Source organism: Anolis carolinensis, chromosome 3 (genome assembly GCF_035594765.1).
Source record: "Anolis carolinensis isolate JA03-04 chromosome 3, rAnoCar3.1.pri, whole genome shotgun sequence".
Lineage (NCBI taxonomy): Eukaryota > Metazoa > Chordata > Lepidosauria > Squamata > Dactyloidae > Anolis > Anolis carolinensis.
In genome coordinates, this window is record NC_085843.1 from 256654915 (window position 1) to 256677274 (window position 22360).

General features: G+C 38.3%; 1 long non-coding RNA gene across 1 annotated transcript in view; it reads right to left on the reverse strand.

The window, feature by feature from the left end:
- Positions 1 to 22360, reverse strand: part of LOC134297866 (uncharacterized) — a 94353-nt gene that overhangs the window by 51129 nt on the left and 20864 nt on the right. The gene's annotated exons all lie outside the window — the stretch shown is intronic.

The following is a 22360-nucleotide window of genomic DNA, read 5'->3' on the forward strand; positions in this document are numbered from 1 at the left end:
AGATCAAAGATTTTTTTTCTTCCAAAAAGCTTTCAAGAGTTGAATGTTTCTAAAGAAAGGACTTGTAAAAGGAGCTGTACTGTTTTTATCTGTACTGCTTTTTATTATTATTTTTGATGTTATTACATGACATTTTTTCTTGCACCTTTGCATGTTTCAGCTATATTGCAAGTCTTTTCATTTATAATCCCCCTTGAGTGCTGGTCCCGGGGAAAAGGGTGGATAAAAATAGTTAATTACTACTACAAGGATCTTAGGTTTTTTTGATAGTTCACTTATTCACTTTTCAATGATCTAGCTTTTTAACTCTTTTCAGAAATAGCTAGAACCCATACATTCAATGTATGGTCGGCTCTTTCAACTTATTTCATCATGTTTCCACAAACTTCCATGCACCTCTTTGATAACAGGCTGCTTTCTTTCACAATAAACTGAGCTATTTAGCTTTTACATGTAGTCTTTAGTAATATATATATATATATATATAGTATGTCATTTACATTTTTTGGCAGCCAAAATTCATTTGTGAGCTAAAAAAAAAGGTGGAGTTTCAAATTTTGACAATTTTAATAGTGAAAGAAATAGCTAATATTTTACTGACCTTTATGATGATCTAGAGCAGTGGTTCCTAACCTTTGGTCTTCCAGATGTTTTGGATTTCCACAACTTCTAACAGCTGGTAAGCTGGCTGGGATTTCTGGGAGTTGAAGTCCAAAGCAATGGGAGTACCAAAGACTTTATGTTGTTTTATGTGATTTTATGTGGATATGATGTTTTTAAATTGCTGATTGTGTTTTTAACCCATGTTTCATCGGGCTTGTCCCCATGTGAGTTGCCCCGAGTCCCTTCGGGAAGATGGAGGCGGTATACAAAAATAAAGTTGTATTATTATTATTATTATTATTATTATTATTATTATTATTATTATTATTATTGATTGCTCTTGAGTGAGGGAACTTAAGGCTGCCCCTTCAGTTTACTTAACAGTATAGCAGCCAGGAATGGGTGTGTGGGCCTTGAAAATTTTGCTGAATCAAACTCATGGTTCATCTAGTCTCAGATCTTGTTACCATTGGCTAGACCTTATGCACCTCATATTGGCCACCACAAACCACTTCCTTGTGATACACTATCCATACAGCAAGTACAACACATGGCATAGCTCTATGGATTATGTAATCTTGAGCATGTTACAACACTGGTAAATATATATAACTGTGATTGGCTTTCTTCTCCTCTACAAACTTCTCTTTAGCATGGCCTGTACAAGACAAACAGTGACACAATAAAGTAAATTTTTCTTATTCATCAAGGCAGGTATGGCAGTTAATTGCTCGGGTATTAGAAGAGGTAGGAAAAGGGTGGCATCCTCAAGGATGGGCATTTTTCAATAGAGAAATATTAAAACAATCAAATTTAGGAGGAGGTCTGCAGTTCCAATACCCATGTATTTCAAATGCCAATAGAGTTGAAATGTGCAATTTTCAAATGCCAATAAAGTTAAACAGTAGAGATATGGGATATGTTTTAGTCTCTGAGCTGTGCATATGCTGCAGGAGAGGGTGGGAACTCCACCTGCTCACAGCCTTGCTAGACCAAAAGCAACTAATATTCATAAAACTGACCTTTCTGTGTTTTCCCCATCTCTAATTTCCTGCATTCCTAACACTCCTCTATTCTCACTTCTACCAGTCTAGTTTGCTTTTGAATGCACTGATTCATAAACAGATGTTATAAATTACCTTTCTTGTCTCTGCTAACTCATCCCACATGCCTTATGTCATTTTATGAAATAGTTTTCCTTAACCTTTCCATTTGCCTGTGTTTCCCAATGGTCAGCATATAGCCTTTCCCCCCGTCAAGTAATTTTTCCCCTCTTACAGAAGACAATATACAGATAAATAATGAAAATTTTAATGCAAGCCAGAAGCATGGAAGACCTTCTTGTCCTCCTAGGTATGGGAGCAGAATTTGCCCCTTAGTTACACCCTTGTGGAACATGAAAATAAAGTAAAAGCAAAATAAACTACAACTCCCTGTTGGAATTACTTCAGAGCTTTAACACAGTTTGGCACATTGGTCTGATTTAAAACTTATCTGGGACTCAGTTCAGACACACACACACACATACATATTCAAAGGAAGGTAAGCATTTATTAAGTTCTTTTTCAAGAAAGCAGTTCCATCCTGATTTGGCATGCACATGATACATGTGGACAGCTGTTATAAGATTATCATCTAGATGGTAAATCATCTCTCAACAGGCAATTACCCACATTCCATTTATTTGTCAATCTTGCAAGTGTGACACTCCAAACCAAAAGTAAGTGACTGAGTTTGGCAATCTGGAGACATGTCACCTCTCCCCAGCCCAAAAACAGTTTGAGAATGGGAGTAAAAGCTTTGAGTTACATGGAGTGAGAGGAGGTTCTCAACTGAGACTTTTGTACTAAGATCTTGAAGGCAACTGCACTCCAAATCTTCTTCTTCCTGCTTAGATCTGAGTATAGAGAGGAAGGAAAAGAAAAACGATGTTCCTTTTCTTTGCCATGCTTCTGACATCTTCACCTGACATGCTATTAGGGAATCTTCCCAATTGATTCTAATAAATCATAGAATCACAGAGTTGGGATGGGCCTCATGGGCCACTAAGTCCAACTCCCTCCTCAATGCAGGAACTTTAGCTAAAACCTCCTCAGCAGAGAGCTTTCCAGCGGCAGCCTATTTTTGAAGGTGTCCAGAGAAGGAGACCTCACCACCTCTCTAGGTAATTGTTAAACTCCTCTTACTGTCAAGACATTCCTTCTAATGTTCTATAGAAATCTGCTTTCCTGTAACTTAAAATCATAAGGCCTGATCCTCTCCTCTGCAGCTGCAGAGAATACTCCTTTGCTGTCCTCTCTCTTGACAGTCCTTGAGGTTTTTGAAAAACTTTATCATGTCACCCCTCAGTCTTCTCTCACCAAGTTGAACTATCTCATCATCTGTTTTGTTTTCCATACCTTTTATCATTCCTGTTTTACTTGTCTGAATTTGCTCAAGTTTGTCTATTTCCTTCTTAAAATAAAGCACCCAAAACCAAACTCAGTATTCCAAATGAGGCCTGACTACTGACTTGGAAAATATGTTTCTATTAAATTTTAGCTGGAACAGCATTTATCTTCCTAACTGCATCATCACACTACTGACTCATATTCAATTTATCATCAACAATAATCTCAAGGTTGCATTCACATGTGCTGCTTAGCCATCCTATACCTTTGCATTTGATTTTAGTGGTCTAAATGTAGAATTGTTTAATTTGTCTCTGTTAAATTTCTTTTTATTAATTTCATCTAGGAGCCTCCGATGGCCTAGGGCAGGGGTCCCCAAACTAAGGCCCGGGGCCGGATGCGGCCCTCCAAGGCCATTTACCTGGCCCCCGCCCTCAGTTTTAGACTTAGGTTCGCCCAAAGTCTGAAATGACTTGAAGGCACAACAACAACAATCCTACTTGATTATCTCATTGCCCAGAAGCAGGCCCACACTTATTTATTTATTTATTTACAACATTTATACCCCACCCTTCTCACCCGAGGGGACTCAGGGCGGCTTACAAAAATTGGCAAAATTTAATGCCCAAAATACAGTCATAAAAACAAAACAATATATACAGATCTATTAATAACATTGTTAAAACACATTATAAAAACCTTAAAAACGTATATATAATTAATTCACTTCCCACTGAAATCCTGATAAGTTTACAGTATGTTGGTTAAAATTATTTTTATTTTTAAATATTGTATTGTTCTTTCATTTACCAATATTGTAAATGAATAATATGGTAATAATATATTGTGTATACATATAATATTCATAATAATATTGTAATACAATATAATATTTATTTATTTATTACAGTATTTCTACCCCGCCCTTCTCACCCAATAGGGGACTCAGGGCGGCTAATAATAATACAATATAATAATATTGTATAATATAATAATATTAATTATATATTATATATTAAATGTAATATTACTAATAATATTACGGTATAATGGTATAGTACAATATAGTAATATATAATGTTAATATTGTGCTATGCTAATAATATAATATATTGTATGTACAGCTGCTCTGAGTCCCCTTTGGGGTGAGAGAGGGTGGGGTATAGATGTAGTAAATAAATAAATAAGTAATTGTTGCTGGGGGGGTTTTCTGCACTACAAATAAGACATGTGCAGTGAGCATAGGAATTTGTTCGTTTTTTTTCCCAAATGATAATTCGGCCCCTCAACAATCTGAGGGACCATGAATCGGCCCTCCACTTAAAAAGTTTGAGGACCCCTGGCCTAGGGGATAAAAGCCTCGTGACTTGAAGGTTGGGTTGCTGACTTGAAAGCTGCCAGGTTCGAATCCCACCCAGGGAGAGCGCGGATGAGCTCCCTCTTTCAGCTCCAGCTCCATGCGGGGACATGAGAGAAACCTCCCCCAAGGATGGTAAAACATCAAAACATCCGGGCATCCCCTGGGCAATGTCCTTGCAGACAGCCAATTCTCTCACTCCAGAAGCAACTCCGGTTGCTGCTGACATGAAAAAAAAAATTAATTTCATCTGATTTTCTAGTTCATCTAAGTCCTCTTGAATTTTGTTTCTATCTTCTAATGTGGACTTTAGGAGACCAGGGTCCCAAATCTTCACTCAGCCATGGAAAACCACGAGATGATCTAGGGCAAGTCACATTTCTTTGACCACAGAAGAAGGCAATGGTAATTCTCTTCTAACCAAGAAAATCCTGTAATGTTCCTGCCTTCAGCTGGAAATTACATAAAGGGTTACAATATCAACCAGCCAGAAACTATTGGGATATAATGTCTTTGGAATATAATGTAAAATAACAGAAAATTTGTCCCTATATTTTAAAAAATGAGAATTACATTAACAAAGATCACAACTCCAACCATTTTCCATCGAATTTGCCCCTTCTGGAAGAAACCTAATTACTCTATTGCCATATTGGGAGATAATAGCTAAGGTAGTTACTAAAGAAAAGGGATTTTCGCCCCTGTTTTGCCCACCTGAAGCTTCTTTGTGGGTTTTTAAAAACATTACACACATTCCTTCCAGTCCCAAGGTTTAAGCAAGGGCCCATTTATGCCACATGCTTATAGTGCTGTGATCGCTAGATAAAGCAATGGCAGTTAGATTGGCACCAGATGGCTCCAATAGTGGAATGTAGATATACATGGCTACAGCCTGCTATTCCACTACAGGTGTTGAAGTAGGTTTTAACTACCAATCAACCAGTTCTGTAAAAGGAGCAATGAATTGTGTCCTTCACATCAGATAGCAAAATATTTCGGATTGAAACATAATCAGTAAAGCAGGGTGTTATGAACTGTAGTAAAATGTAAATAAAACAACCTTTCCACTTCCATTATTAGTTGATTGTTTGAACATCTAAAGAAAGAAAGAACTTTATCTGAAAACATCACTTGCATTGCATAATTCATAGTGAGCATACAATTGTTTTGCATAATTATGTGTTTAATTCACACTGAACATGAGCAAAGGAATAAGATAGATAAAAATGTTAGGACGATGTGGTCAGGGCACATGGTCCCAAATACAGCAGGGCAATAATAATAATAATAATGATAATGATAATAATAATTATTATTACAACATTATTCTTATATCCTGCCTCCATCTCCCCCAAGGGACTCGGGGTGGCCAAGCCCAGGTGATTGCAATCATTGTAAGTAAAACACATCCAAGTAAAATACAGATCCCTGTAGAGCATAATAAAATAACAATCACATCACAAGTAACACAAATAGTTAAAAACCTGAGGAAGCTCATAAAAGCGAACTGGACCGATAAAAGTGCATAGAGTGAAGATTGTAAACTAGAGAGTGAAGTAGGTAACCAAAATGATATAATTGGTAAGGGGTTTGGGATGAGGTAAACTAGGAGCCCCCACTGGCACAGTGGGTTAAACCTCTGAGCTGTTGAACTTGGTGATTGAAAGGTCAGTGGTTTGAATTTGGGGAGCGGAGTGAGCCCCCACTGTTAGCCCCAGCTTCTACCAACCTAACAGTTTGAAAACATGTAAATGTGAGTGGATCAAGTGGTACCGTTCCGGCGGGAAGGTAACAGCGTTCCATGAAGTCGTGCCAGCCACATGACCTTGGAGGTGTCTACAGACAATGCCGGCTCTTCAACTTAGAAATGGAGATGAGCACCAATCCCCAGAGTCAGACATGACTAGACTTAATGTCAGGGGACAACCTTTACCTTTACTTTAGGATACAACACTTGAGGTAAGTAAAATAACTTGTATTACATTGTAAAGAGTCATGGCCTGAGAACAGAAAAATGAAGTTGTGAGATCTACAGAATAAAAGAAGCATTTTTACAATGCTAGATGTCAATTATGTCATTTTTTAAATCCAGACATCATTTATTTGAATTTTATCCATACTTCATGACTCCTCAGCTCTTGTATGTATGTGTTTAAAAATACATATGCCTCCTATTCTTTATTTAATTGTATTGAGTCATACATTTTATCTTTAAATCATATGGCAGGTTAATAGATGTGGGATGAGGGGGAAAATGGGATTGTTCACACACACACACACACACACACACACACACATACACAAATGTTCTTGGGCATTTCATTTCCATCAAAAAGAGTCCCATGGGCCATCCATGGATCAGGTTGTGCATCGTTTAATGGGATCCAAGGGATTTCACAGCCTTCTGTGTTATGAGGTTCTGACAAGTCGGGTAGAAAAAAAACAGCATTTAGAAATTTCTAAAGACCACCTGAAGACTTCTTTCAAAATTCATGCAAAGATTATTTTTCCTATCATACTTATGATTTTCATTTTTGTGACTGTGTTGAAGTGGAAATAATTGTATATAGAGTTGTTTAAATGTAATTGAGTTATAGTGTTGCAATGTGAGCTGGGGATTGCATCATGCACTGTCTGCTGTCTACTATGCGAGTGTGTAAAGAGTTAACTGTGTATTGCATCAGACAGCAGAAGTGATTATAAATAGCTCCCTGTGTTATCTGTTCTTCCCTCTGCCCTCTGCTCTCTGCCTCTTTGCATTCTGTCTGTATATATCGTCTTGAGAGTTTTCCGTTTGTTAGTAAACCTTTTGTAGATAGCCAAACAGGCTTCAGCCTCTTTATTGGTGCCAGTGATTCTTCGTTGATCTTCCGCTGCATGTGTGTTTATCCAAACCGCGCACTCTGACAGACTGAACCATACATCTATGCTTTTTAAAAGCATCCTGTGGGGAGCTGGTGAGACAGTTATTTGTTTTCTTCTTTTTCCTCGTTTTGTAGTTCATGAATGCTCAACAGGCATTCTAAAGGCAGCTGCTGTTTGCCTTGACTGTTGTAGGTAGGTACAGATTGTTTGAGTACATTAAGTTCCATTAGAATTTCACTCTTTCCCAGCTCAAGCAATGTATATTGCATTGTTTATTTCCACATACACTACTGCAACCTGACATGAAAAGCCTTTGTTTCTCTAGCTATCCTTTACCCTCTTCTCGGTATTAATGCTGCTTAAAAACTGCTTCCATCTAGGCAGTGGATGGGGTTGAAAAGCATGTGGTGGGGGAAGAATTAAAAATCTTCATAATAAGAAGCTTCACTTTTCAGAAACTTTATTATCTGAGGTATTCCTGCAAATCTTTCTCTAATATCTGAGTAAGAATAGGGAGGCAATGGAAACAGAAAAGTGCATTATTTCTGCATATTTCTAAGCATGGTAATATGGAAGAAAAAGATTAGAGCTCAGAAAATAACAATGGAAAAACAAAAGGAAGAGGAGAGATACAAATAAACACACAGGAAACTTAATATGACATCTCTCAAAAACATCTGCAAATGTTATTATAACCATAAATGTATTTCATTTAATAGGAGTACATTGCCCAGCTTTTCTTTTATACAAGCCCTAAGGTGATTCATTTCACTTTTAACAAAAATAATAATTGAATTACATATAATAAAATAGTTAGATGAGGAAAACAAAGATGCAGAAAACAAGGGGGGAAAGTGTGATCTGTGTGCCAAGTTTTGAGAATTCAGTGAATTCCTTTCTCCAGCGTAACAATGACACATTCACGCGCATCAAAACAGTAAGTCATGGAGTATGTAAGCACGTAATGCCACCATACCAAAATTTTGGTCATGTGATGCTTGTCCTTGAAGCAAAGTGTTGTATAGAGACAGCTTTTTTGGCAGTAGTCCCCCCCCACACACACACACACACCTGTGACACCAAAAGAAAATATATGCTGCTGATTATGTTTTTAGCAAACATAAATAGTCAACAGAGCAAAGGAGAGCAGATTCTGTGCATAACAGGAATGGAAATATTCTTGAAATAGAACCACTGAAGAATTAAGAGGAAAATAGAAGTATTGACATGAAAGGTAAAATAGAATTATGATAAAAAGAAAACCAAGGTAAGATCTGGGGATACTTCCACCATTGCATAACAGGAAGATAATGAGAGATATGGCAAAAAGCCTAAATACCAGAGTAAAATGGTAAGCTTAAAATGTAATATCAGGAATAGCAACAATTTTATTATGATTTTTAAACCTACACAAATATATCCTATACATATCACCACCATCATTTAGCTGCCGTATTGTGAAGAACTATACATTGTGAAACAAGGAGATCACTTAACGGAGTTGTTTTTCACACTATACACACAACACTACCATTGCTGTATCCAGTGAAAGCCTGGAATTTGTAGTTTCAGGAGGCATGCAGTGTTTCCTAAAGTTTGCTCTTCCAAATTTTCTGGACTTCAGCTCTCCGAATCCTTGATCATTGGCTAAGGCTTTTGGGAATTGATGTTCAAAACACATGGAAAACTCAAGGTTGAGAATCACTGCAGCAGAGAATTCTAAATCTCTCATCAAACTAGAAAGTCCTAGGGTTCCATAGGATAGAGCAATGGCATTGAAAGTGTACCATCTGCTATCAATAACATTTACTTTTTATCATGTCAGAAACGACCTAAGAACATACTGCAAGTCGCTTTTGGTGTGTCTACAGAGACATTGCCCAGGGGATGCCCGGATGTGTTATCTGGGAGGCTTCTCTCATGTCCCTCAAGGTAGAGCTGACAGACAGGAGCTCACCCCATCTCGTGGATTCGAATTGGCAACTTTCAGGTCAGTAACCCAACCTTCAGGTCAGTAGTTCAGCCGGCACAAGGGTTTAACTCATTGCGCCAACACGGTTCCTATAACATTTGCTGAAGCAGCAGGAAAACACACACAAAAAACCAGTGACTCATGAAATTAAATTATTAAGACAGACAAATAGTTAAAATTAAATAAAACTGAATGTGGAGATGTTGGTCCCCGGTGCTTACTGTGTTTCAAAGATACATTCTAATCAGAACCATTCATTCAAGAGCATTTCTACTTCCCTTCAGCAATGGCAGTCATCTTGGAAATAGAAAGCCATGTCCTTTGAAGAAAGTTCAGCTTTTCTGCTATCTTGCCAAATGCACATCACAATATACAATTGTTATTTTATATTGTGGGCCTTCTCAGTAGTGGCTATACACTATTTCCCAATTCAGTATCTCTGTAGTTTTTCTCTATCTTGCTTCAGTAGATGATCAGACAACATCGATCTCATCTCTCTTCTTTTGACAATCAAGGGGTTTGATTACCCGACAAACAAAAGCAATAGCTACAGATCATAGATCAGCAACCAGCACCATCTGATCCATCTGGGTCTGGTAAATTGGTTGCAGCTGATGAAATTGTTGTTTGGCAGCTAGGTTTTATGGTCCAGTCTGAGACACTGCATCATGCAATGAAGCAGATGGGCATCTAGGCCCTGTCTAATGGGGAAGACTCTTCTTCTTAAGCCAACACTGGACAGCTGTTGGAAGCAAAGTCCTGGAACAGCATACACACTCATTTTGCTCTGCTCCGCTCCACTTCCCCTTACCCTCCTTATCATACAACTTTACCTTACAAAGCCAGGGTAAGGCAGAGCCAAGGATTATGGTTTGTGCATGGATCTTTAAATTGTAATGTAAAGAATGCTCATCAAAGTAACTAAGAATGTGTGTGGCTCTCCTGCACTACTACTCTTCTTTGCTCATTAAGATTGCCCTTAAGTATTTGTCAAGTGGGGGATGCAGATTTCATGAAAATAGCAAAACAAAAAACAAAAAAAACCCTACTGGACAACTACTAGCCCATCCATGAAAGCGGTAACATCTCGGATACCACCATGCCGAGCCAGTTGGCATTAAGTAGAGATGCCGTAATAGTGGGCATTGTCATTCAGTACTTATAATCCCATGTTTAGATACCCGCATTTCCCCTGCAGACAATCTGAATAATGAATCAAATGGTCTCTGCAGTAATTGGATCTTTTTTCTGTGTAATTAGCCATTTCCCACCCTGCATTATAATTTTAAGTAGTATGGGTGAATTGAGCAACTCTTGAAATGAGTCATTATGTGAAGGCTTTCAGGGAAGTTATTTCTGGAGGTCTTGCAATGGAGGCTAAAATCTGTCTAAATTAAAAGAACTGACAAGCAGCAATCAAGACTGCAAAATAAAGGTGCTCAGTAAGCAGCCCTATTACAATCAGAAAGAAAGGGGAAGCCGATCCCTGTCTTTTGCTGAGAAGCAGAGGAAATGATGAATACCTTAGGTAACTCATTCTGTGCAAAATCAATCTTTCACTGTCAATTTTAAATGAACTAATTTGTCCACAAATCTGCTCAGTCAGTTTGGAAGCATTCTCAGTTCATCCATATTAGCAAATCCTTTAATCTTGACTAGTCCACTGAGTAAGAAATCTAGAAATGTGTTAATATGACTGGACATATGTAGTAGGATAAGAATTGATTCTTTTAATTAGTGTCTACTCAAGTTATAGTGCCTTCTTTTCCTGAACTATTGACCCACTGATACATAAAAAAGGCTAGTGTTATGACTAATATACCTTGCACAGATTGGTTTAACTCTTTCTTGATTAGTCATCAGTCGTTTCTCTCCCCCCATCTGTCTGTTTCTCCCTCTTTTTCCCATGCGCTCTCTAGTGATCAAGAAAAGGATGATTGCAAATCAAAATTTTAGGAATTCTGCACCTTTATTATGCATCCTTTGATTACAAAGTATTTATTCTATGTGTTGAAATAATAAATCAGTGGGTATCTAACCTATTGATCACCATTTTCAAGTCCTGCCTTTCAAAAGGAACCCAAGACAATATAAATAACTGTCCCTGCACCTGTTTCACTTCTCTTCACACCTCTTGGTGGAAGATGAGAAAGAATGGTAGACACAACATCATCTAGCAAGCCAATTCCACAGTGAAATTTTCCCCAGCCCTCCTCCCTCCTGTTTTTAGGCTGCAACACATCATGTAGCTAATAGTACATGATAATGAGAATTGTATTTCAGCAACATTTGGGGATTCATGCTTGGTAACACTTCTCTGATCTCTAAACCACACAGAACTTTTGCATTTGTGCCATTTGTAGAGCGTGTTTCTAAGGACAAAATCCATAGAGTGATTTCAGATATTTCCATGGATTTGTTTTACAAGATCGCTTTGTTCTACTGAAACTTCCTTCTGCCTTCAAAGTGGCTTGCATGTGCTATAATTAATTGCTGTTTGAGAAACCCAAGTTCAAAGTCTTGTAGGGTGCAGTTTTTGGGACATTGGCCAAGAGCTGCAAATAGAAGGTGATGAGTGCTAGAGCTGATGTGTGGAGATGGGATACCTTCTGCAGGGACATACACTTATATAGTCTACAAATGTTATACTTGGCTTGCTACTGGTTCATGTTTGGAATGATTTCCAGAGCTAGATTTTGAGTATTCTAACAAAGCAGCCCAAAGGTTATATGTTCTATATGTTCATATAGGCTAATATGATATGATTTACAGTGTCTGCATAGGTCCTTTAAACTGATTTTCTAGGGCCCATTTTAAGTTTCTAGAAGACTGAAAAATGAAAAACCTGTAATAGCTTTAATTCCACTTCTGCCTTTTGAAAAACCCACAGTATTTCTGAATGTCAAACAGTGCAGGGTAATGGGAATACAATTTATTACAGGTTTAATTGTCACTACTGCATTTCACTTTTTGGGTTTATAAAAAGAAAAGTCCACCGCAGCTTACCCATTCCTGTGCTAAAAAGTACAAGGAAGTGCCACAAGTAAGTAATTGTAAACATAAATTGCTGCTTTGAAAATAAGTTGTAGCGCTACAAAACATATGTGCAAATCATCTGCTAATCTGCACTTTTCCTGTTGTCCTGTTGATGATTTTATGGTTATTTAGAATATTTTTTTCCAGTAACATTGGTGTGTTCTTAGAGAGAAAATAACAAGAATCCACAATCACAAGATTAGGAAAATAGATAGCGATTCACATGCTTATTGTCTTGATATTGCTCCAACAAATATTCTTAACCAGTGTCCTTCCAATGTTCTGCTCTCTGAACAGATTTAGATGGAGAGTACAAGGATTAGACCTGGAACTTGGCAACACACAAGATCTACCACTGAGCTAGGAATGATCCCAGTTTTACCATATTTCCTTAACTTATTTCATTTGTACCCAAAATAGCCTTTATAAAAATGGGTTTTTATGAAAAATAGTAAAAGGCTAGCACTATATACCATACCAGAAAGTGCCTGGTGAAAGCGACATCTTCAAATCAATGTTTAAGTCATTCTTTATTAATTTCCTGTCTACTAATATACTGTATGGTACTTGATTGTGGCTTTAATGGTGGATGGCCATTACTCATGGAGTTGAAACATTACTTGATGCAGAAGAAAGAATATGCCCAGTGACTCTGGAACATGAACACTCATATTTTTCTTTGGATTTTTTCAGTTGTTTTAACTGGCATTTCATTAGTACCATTAGTTGAATTTGCATTTTGCCATGGATTTATTGTGTTAGTATTGCAGTCCTTTAAATCATGTTGGAAATCACCTTGTATTACAATCCTGGCTGAAATATAGGATATAAATCAAATATATAAATATGGGATCCCCATACACATCTTGTTGGTTATTGTGGGGACAGAATGGAGAACTAAGATAGGCCCCTTGTTTGATCCAGATATTTTTTTTTTTTTTTGGACTGGTAGCACATCCTCTTGTTCCTTCTCTAATTTTCTCTGGTTTCTGTTCTGTCTAACATTTCCTGTATGTAGAACTGTTTTCTGGCAAGACCTATACATTTATTTCAAGTAGTTAAAGAACAACATGGTAAAAATAGTGCCATTGTGGTACGCATTGAGCTTAGCCAAGTGATTTATACATAGCATGGATATAAAAAGAACTTCATTGTCTATCATTGGCACATTGGGTATTTTTGGAATAATACATTAACAAAAAGACAAATATATATTTCAAAAATTGAAGTCCCAGTTCCTCATCTAAATCAGTATATAACTGAAGTAATACATTGCTTTGAAGAAGAAGAATGAAGGCACTTCAACCGCATGTTTATGCAGATAGGTGCATGCTTTCACTCAAATTTCAAGGTTCTCCTTTGATTAGAGTCTTGGGCTTGAACCTGAGTGATCTGAATTCAAATCCCACTTACAGCAAGTTATCCTGTAGCTTCTGGCAGAACTATGAAATAATTCTCTTCAAAATCAAAACATTAACTACATGCTTCAGACAACTGGTTGTGCAGGGAATAACTATCAGAATGTAAAACTTTCCAGGGTGCTAAAAAGAACTTTCAGTTCACTGTATCATATTACTAAAAAACACACTAGGTCCAAAGACCTATGAACCTGGTTGTTGGATTCAGGAAGATCAAGGTAAACCTATTATACATCCTGGAATTTTAAAAAAGGTTCTGGTGTGGTATTTACATTTTGTTTCATTGTGTGTATCAGAAAAAAATTCCTAGAAATACCCGGACTCCTCCACAAATAAGATATTTAACAATTAGTTTGATTCTAGATAGAAAACACTTTGGATCTATCTTGTTCTATAATGCTGCAATGCAGTGACCAGAACTGAAACTCTTTAACAATATAGGTAAAGGTAAAAGTTTTCCCATGACATTAAGTCTAGTCATGTCCAACTCTGGAGGTTGGTGCTCATCTCCATGTCTAAGCTGAAGAGCCGGCGTTGTCTGTAGACACCTCCAAGGTCATGTGGCCAGCATGACTGCACGGAGCACCATTACCTTCCCGCCAGAGCAGTACCAATTATCTACTCACATCTGCATGTTTTTGAACTGCTAGCTTGGCAGAAGCTGGGGCTAACAGCGGGAGCTCACCCCGCTTCCCGGATTCGAACCACCGACATTTTGGTCAGCAAGTTCAGCAGCTCAGTTGTTTAATCCACTGCACCACCAGAGGCTTCTTTTATCAATACAGCAAGGAGCAAATCACATGGTTGGTGGACTAAGATATAGCAGTCTGGCTTTAGACCTGGTCACAGTACTGAGACAGCTTTGGTCGCCTTGGTGGATGACCTCCGCAGGGAGCTGGACAGAGGGAGTGTGACCCTGCTGGTTCTCTTGGACATCTCAGCGGCTTTCTATACCATCGACCATGGTATCCTTCTGGGACGGCTTTCCGGGATGGGCCTTGGGGGTTCTGCTCTGCAGTGGCTCCAGTCCTTCCTGGAGGGCCGTTCCCAGTTGGTGAAGCTGGGGGACACCTGCTCGGACCCCTGGCCATTGACCTGTGGGGTCCCGCAAGGTTCCATTCTGTCCCCCATGCTTTTTAACATCTACATGAAACCGCTGGGTGAGGTCATCCGGAGTTTTGGAGTGCGGTGCCATCTCTACGCAGATGACACCCAACTCTACTACTCTTTTCCACCAAACTCCAAGGAAGCCCCCCAGATACTGAACCAGTGCTTGGCAGCTGTGATGGGCTGGATGAGGGCGAATAAGCTGAAGCTTAATCTCGACAAGACAGAGGTCCTCCAGGTCAGGCGCATGCCTGATCGGGGTATTCGGTGGCAACCTGTGCTTGACGGGGTCGCACTCCCCCTGAAGGCGCAGGTCCGTAGCTTGGGGGTCCTCCTGGACTCATCGCTGACACTTGATGCTCAGGTGTCGGTGGTGGCTGGGAGGGCCTTTGCACAACTAAAACTTGTGCGCCAGCTGCGACTGTACCTTGTGAAGTCTGACTTGGCCATGGTGGTTCATGCCTTAGTTACCTCTAGATTGGATTATTGCAATGCGCTCTACGTGGGGCTGCCCTTGAAGACGGCCCGGAAACTTCAATTAGTTCAACGCTCGGCAGCCTTGGTTCTAACGGGAGCCCAATACAGAGAACGGTCAACCCTCCTGTTTAAGAAGCTCCACTGGCTGCCGCTTATTTTCCGGACCCAATTCAAAGTGCTGGTGATCACCTATAGAGCTCAAAACGGTTTGGGACCCATCTACCTTCGGGATCGTCTCTCCCCCTACGAACCTGTACGGTCTCTTCAGTCATTGGGGGAGGCCCTCCTCTCGCTCCCGCCAGCATCGCAAGCGCGGTTGGTGGGGACAAGGGACAGGGCCTTCTCTGTAGTGGCCCCCCGGTTATGGAATTCGCTGCCTAGGGAGATCAGGCAAGCCCCCACCTTGATGGCATTTCGGAAGAGTCTGAAAACTTGGCTTTTCACTCAGGCCTTTGGTTAACATCATCTTTTTTCCATCACAATTATTATGCTCCTCGACCTTTTGCACTGGTCGCTCTTCCCGATTCCTGATTGATTGATATTACTCAGGACTCCTCCCTACCGTACCTAATGTGACCTTAAATGATTCTAATGCACTTTATCCATTTATGAATTTGTTACCCATAATGTGCACCGTACACTTTGCTTATCCACTATTGCAACCTCATTGTTTTTAACCTGATGTTTTAATTCTGCGTTGTGTTTTTTAACTTATTGTGTATATTTTTTATTGGTTTTGTTTTTGTCCTGATATTTTATATTTTATCATTGTTTGTATTTTGATTTTGCTGTAAGCCGCCCCGAGTCCCCTTCGGTGGAGATGGAGGCGGGATACAAATAAACTTATTATTATTATTATTATTATTATTATTATTATTATTATTATTATTAAGATACTGATGATGGCAAAATGCTTATTATCTATACTTCACTGTTTTCCCCTGAGTTCAGAATTTGGGACAGTTTTTAACAAATTCAAAATAAATTTAGGTTTTTAAAAAACAAAACAAAAAAGTCAAATGTGTTTAAAGAGTAAAGTAAATCAATAAAACCAGTTAAAACATATATTATTAAGAAAAATGAAAAGCAACAAAACAAAAATAGGAAATACAAAATCTAGCACATTGTCTAGGTAGGACTGGCCTTGTTCAGTGAGTCATCAAAGGCCAGCTGAAACATAAAGCTCTTTTCTTCCAGTGGAAAGAGAGTAGATTATACAATAAAATCATAACTGAACAACCACTTGCATAACTTCACTGTATCAACATCAATGCTTGCCACCACTTATATTTATACTACTGGAGTTTTTACCCTTAAAAATATTTTTTAATACCATCTGGTTTTGAAAAGCTATAATGCATTACTCAATGTGAACAAGGAAACCATAATGTGTCTTTGAGGCTGAATATGTATTCACAATACAACATCTTTACTTCTACTACTGACAGTACTGGTATTATAGATGCACTTCCTGCAGCAGAGCATTCAATGTAGGGTATAACACTATTAAGGGAAGCAATGAGAGTAGCAGCAGTTTTTAATGTCTACATTATTGCCCAATCTGCAAACACTCTTTTTGCAGATGCAAGGGTGAACAAAAGATGAATGGGCCACTCTGTGAGTGAGTACTTTTTGCTAATTGATCACATTTCCATTTTAATTAAAAAGCGTGTGCTCGGAGTGGGTGGGATCACAAGATGTCATCAGCTCTGGTTTCCTCAATCATCAAAGGTGAATAGAAACTTTGAAGTGCCTGGCCTCTCACAACCTCCAATGCATCTTGTTGCTTTAACTATTGGTGGTCCAGCGCATATTTTTTGGGATACTTTTTTTCTTCCAAAACATACATGTGAAACCAATGCTAATTAGTCATTACATCCTTTGATTGAACATTGTCACCTATATTTAAGGCACTTCTTAAGGATATTGCAAACATACCCTAGCTTTGCCTAAATGCTCTGGGGCATATTGGCAATGGCAATACTATTACACATTGAAGTATTGCATGATAGTGGAAAAGGCACAATGTTAGGAATTTCATTCTTCAGTGTTTCTCTTTGATAACTTTCTTTTTGATAAGTTAGTGACAATTTGTCAAAACTTATCAGAGCTCCTGGTGGTGCAGTGGGTTAAACCGCTGAGCTGCTGAACTTGCTGACCAAAAGGTTGGTGATTTGGATCCGGGGAGCTGGATGGGCTCCCGCTGTTAGCCCTAGGTTCTGCCAACCTAGCAGTTTGAAAACATGTAAATGTGAGTAGATCAATAGGTACTACTCCATCAAGAAGGTAACGGCGTTCCCTGCAGTCATGCTGGCCTCACGACCTAGTAGGCGTCTACGGACAACTCTGGCTCTTCGGCTTAGAAATGGAGATGAGCACTAACCCGCAGAGTCGGACACAACTAGACTTAATATCAGGGAAAACCTTTACCTAGTGATAAGTAACTTCTGCAGTTTTATTCCCACTGCAAGTACAATAGGTCTTCAAAAACCATAGTTTCCAAAGACTGCTTACAACTTAAGCAAAATTTGCATTTGTTTTGCACAGAAAACAGTATGGAAAATAAAAATTCAATGCAGAAATATTAATTGCTCTGCCGAAAATACTGTTTTCTAAGCAAATTAATAATGTGTGAATTTTATGCACAATAAATTCCCAATTTAAGCATTTTCTGCATAGGAGTTAATATTTCTGCATTGCAATACTATTTTCTATGCAGAAAGTGCTGTTTTCTGTACAAAACACCATGTGCCGATGTTGCACAGAACTCCAAAGATTCTTGTCAGTCCAGGATTCTTTGTAAGATTCTCAGCACTCCAAAAGCTTGCTTTTCAACAATTTTCAACTATTTTTCTACTGCTACACAACCTCTGGCTATGATGGGGCTTGATGTTCTGATAGTCATAGTACTGTACATCTGCACACACTCCTCATGTTTTAAAAAAGAAAGCTAGTGGCATTCACTGTGAAGATAGGGAATGTATCTTGGCTCTCAGGTGGGCAGACTGGACAAAGTTCATTCACAATGCTCAAAAAGACAGGGAAGACAAACAGGATTTCTTTCATGTAACAAGGGAGAAAAGCAAAGCAGAAAAGAGATCCAAAGCTACCAAAACTGCACTAAAATAATTCACAAGTTTATCTATATGACTAAAGTGGATATTGTTCTTTAGGTTATTGATTTGTTACTTCTATAATTGAAGAGCAACAGAAGAGCAACAGGCATCTTTATTTATCTTTTGGTCAACACACAAAAGACCAATATATACAAAGAAAAAACCTGGCATGTTTCTTTGATATTCTTTATAACCTAAAGCAAGAACCACCTTGTGTTGGTATGACTTGAGAATTTCCCTCCTAGCATGCTTATTTCTAACCAGAGAAAAGGATACGAACATCATGACTTGTAGTGATGGGTGGCATCCCTTGAAGACAAATAGTGTAGTTGCATACTTATTACTTTCAAACTCTGCAATGGGAAGAAAGTAACTCTAGCTCAATACAGTTTCAGATTGCCAAACATGACCTGTTTGTTTCAAAAATACGATGTTACTGTGTTTTGTTCTTTATTGAATACTAGCTGTGCCCGGCCACGCGTTGCTGTGGCGTTGTCTGGTGTTGTTGGTGAGAACTTGTTGCGGTAATGGTGGTATTGAATGTCTGTTGTATGGTTGTCTTTATGTTTAGTATGCATTTAGTTGTTTGTGTACTGTGATAGAGGGGGTCTATGTCCCTGTGTAGTATTGTATAGTATTTATACGTTGTCCATGTGTTGGGAATGCTTGGATTGTGTCCTGCTGCATAGTAGAAAGGGTTGGGCTGGATGGCCCTTAGCCGTCTCTGCAAACTCATGGATTCTATGCTTCTATTGTTATTATTATTATTATTATTATTATTATCATCATCTTCATCATCATTATTATGTAGAGGCTGGATGGCCATCTGTCAGGATAATATAAGATTATAAATGGGTAATATAACTGTGTGGAAGGGCCTTCAGTCTACATTGCCATATAATCCAGTGCAAATTAGATAATCTGTAGAAGAGGCCTAAGTGAGGCCTAACTGTGCCTGTCCTCTGGGCTGAGTAAGTTGCTAGGAGACCAAGTGGGCGGAACTTAGCCTTGTAACTGGCAGCAATTGGATAAAAACAATTATTCCTCTCCCTCTAATTAGGACTTTATTTTTCTTTTCTTTTTGTTGTATCAACCTAGAGCCGTGGATGATGGGTTGTGTTGTCAAATTTCGAGGTTGGGGGGCCTGTAGTTTTGTTGTTTTGTCCGCTGCCCTGATGCCATCACTCTTTTATATATATAGATGTGTTCTTACATTGCTTCTGTTTCTACTGTTATGCCATCCTAATAATTTGACTGAAGGCCAGCCTAAACACACACATAGAGAGTATGTGTGTGAGAGAGAAACACAAAATGAATGGAGTAATTGTAACAGCTTCTTGCTATCTCCATATGGAGAAGAAGTACAAAACTGATAGAACTGAAATGTGTACCTGAGATGTACAGCATAATAGTGTTATGTATCTATATCTGTTATTGGTTTGTTGGTACTTTTGGGAGGTTGTGCATGTGCTAGGAATATATTAGATATGAATCTATCTATCTATCTATCTATCTATCTATCTATCTATCTATCTATCTATCTATCTATCTACAGTTGAGTCTCACTTATCCAAGCCTCGCTTATCCAAGCCTCTGGATAATCCAAGCCATTTTTGTAGTGAATGTTTTCAATATATCGTGATATTTTGGTGCTAAATTTGTAAATACAGTAATTACAATATAACATTACTGTGTATTGAACTACTTTTTCTGCCAAATTTGTTTTATAACATGAAGTTTTGGTGCTTAATTTGTAAAATCATAACCTTATTTGATGTTTAATAGGCTTTTCCTTAATCCCTCCTTATTATCCAAGATATTCGCTTATCCAAGCTTCTGCCGGCCCGTTTAGCTTGGATAAGTGAGACTCTACTGTATCTATCTATCTATCTTGCTCACCAGAAGTTTTACCATTAGAAGGTGACTTTGATAAATTGTATCTTCATCAAAAAATTGTTTGTAAACCCTGACAATCCTTCTTCTGTAATTCTCTTTCTTTCTTCTCACTATCTGAAATGGGTTGATTCATCCCAATTTATCTGACTTCATGTATATTTTTAAGCCATTCATAAAAATATTTTCTAAAAACAAAAGAGAAATGTTTGTTGGTTGATATGCAAACTATCATAGAATTAGATGATATATTTTCAGGGACATTAATTGCTGCTTTAAGAAACCAATGTTGCCGTATTTCCAAGTGTGTTGAACTGAGATAGGTACCGATTTATGGTCCTCGCTCAAGTTCTCAGCCAGCTCCCTGCCGGCTTCATCCCAAGCATCTTGAAACCAATTTCCAGTACAGCACCACCATAACAACCTGCCTCAGACTGAGATTGGCTAGAAGTGGAAACTTTTCAAAGTGCATCTGCTCAGTCCATGCATGCTGTCTTGGCGGGACTTGTCAGTACACATTGGCAGTGTGCAGTCAGGCTGAAGATTTCCTACTGGCTGGGACCAAGTCATTTGCCAGGCTCTCCTTGTCAGGGAGAGTTAAACCAGTCACTGATCCTAATTCTAACACTGTTTGTTGCAGCATTCCAATTTTTAATCACTACATGACTTGTCAAGTTGAATACAACTCGCATGGATAAAATTTAAAAAATCTTCTAATAATGAGAGTGCCTGATATTGCCAACTCGAAGTTCTGTTGCAGTTTCACATTGCTTAAAATAAGTTCTCAAGGAGGTTTGAGAAATTTGTTTTGTAGTTTGTACAGAAACATTGCAATGGTTTTCCTTATTTTGCCAATAATCTTTTGTCTGTCTTTTTTGTCCCATTGATAGGAAGCACTAAGAGTACATGTCTCAAATTGTTTATGTTTGTAGTTTAAGTATTCCAAATCAGTGATATCAATTGAACTCAAATCATACTTACTTCTTCCCCTTGAATACAGACATGTAGTGTGGGATTGTGTACATTTTACTTTTTGCATAGGAATTTTCCAAGCCCATGTGTTCTACGTATTTTCCCCTTCTATTAGAAGTGCAAATAATTATGGTAGATTTTGCAGTCTCGGAGCCTGTGCTTCCTGTATTTCATGTAAATGGCACAGAAATATTTTGCTAGTGTCAAAATGGCTAGCAAAAAGATTGGCACGTGAACATTCACAGAACTTGACCCTTGAGGAAAGCAGGAGATTTTTATACAGTCACCATCAACTGTAGTGTAAGTTCCCTGGTGACTGTATATGTGATATTCATGGGATTAGTATGCAGAAGGTCCCAAGTAAGACTAGGAAAAAGTCCTGCCTGAAATGCTAAAAAGCAAACAATATACTGAGAACAAATGAAATGGAGAGCAGTTAATAAAGATTTGTGACCAACAAAAATACCAGACTCTTTTTGGGTTTCCTTTGGGTTGGATAGAACCATAATCCAATTGACTTTTTTCTCTGTCCTGACATTCTAAGAAATCAAAGGCTAAGTGAGATTTGTGTTGGCCTATGTCAGAGAAAGACAATTTGCAGTCTTTCATATGTTGTCAGACTGCAGCTCCCAGGACCTCATCTGTCTGCAGTATTATCCAGTGTGGAATTCTGAGAGTTGCTGCTCGAATCTTAACTTAAGAGTTATATTAACACAACTTCTGTGAAGTTGAGGTCCTCCTGTCTTAATTGCACTTTTCCCACTTCACAAGCATCATCTAATAAATATTCTGTCACAATCATCATCATCTAATACATTCTGCCATTAATGTCTTTTTTTGTTTTGTTTTTCCTCCTGACATTTTTCTTTTGTCTCTCTCTTTTAGATTGTAGATTTGAGTTTTGTTCAGGGACTGTTCTGTATTCTTTATGGTTAGCTAATCCATTGAAGCTTTTTCAGATATACAATTACCATAGATGGACAAACTGAGGGAAGGAGGTTATCTTTTTTTAATCCCTAGCCTCTGATTATTATATTCAGTCCAGCATTACAGGTCTACATTGACAGAAATAGAATGTGAGTGTATGTATGAATGTACCAATGCTACCAGCATAGTTGTAATTGCAGGTAAAGTTTGGTTAGGTTGTTGTTGTT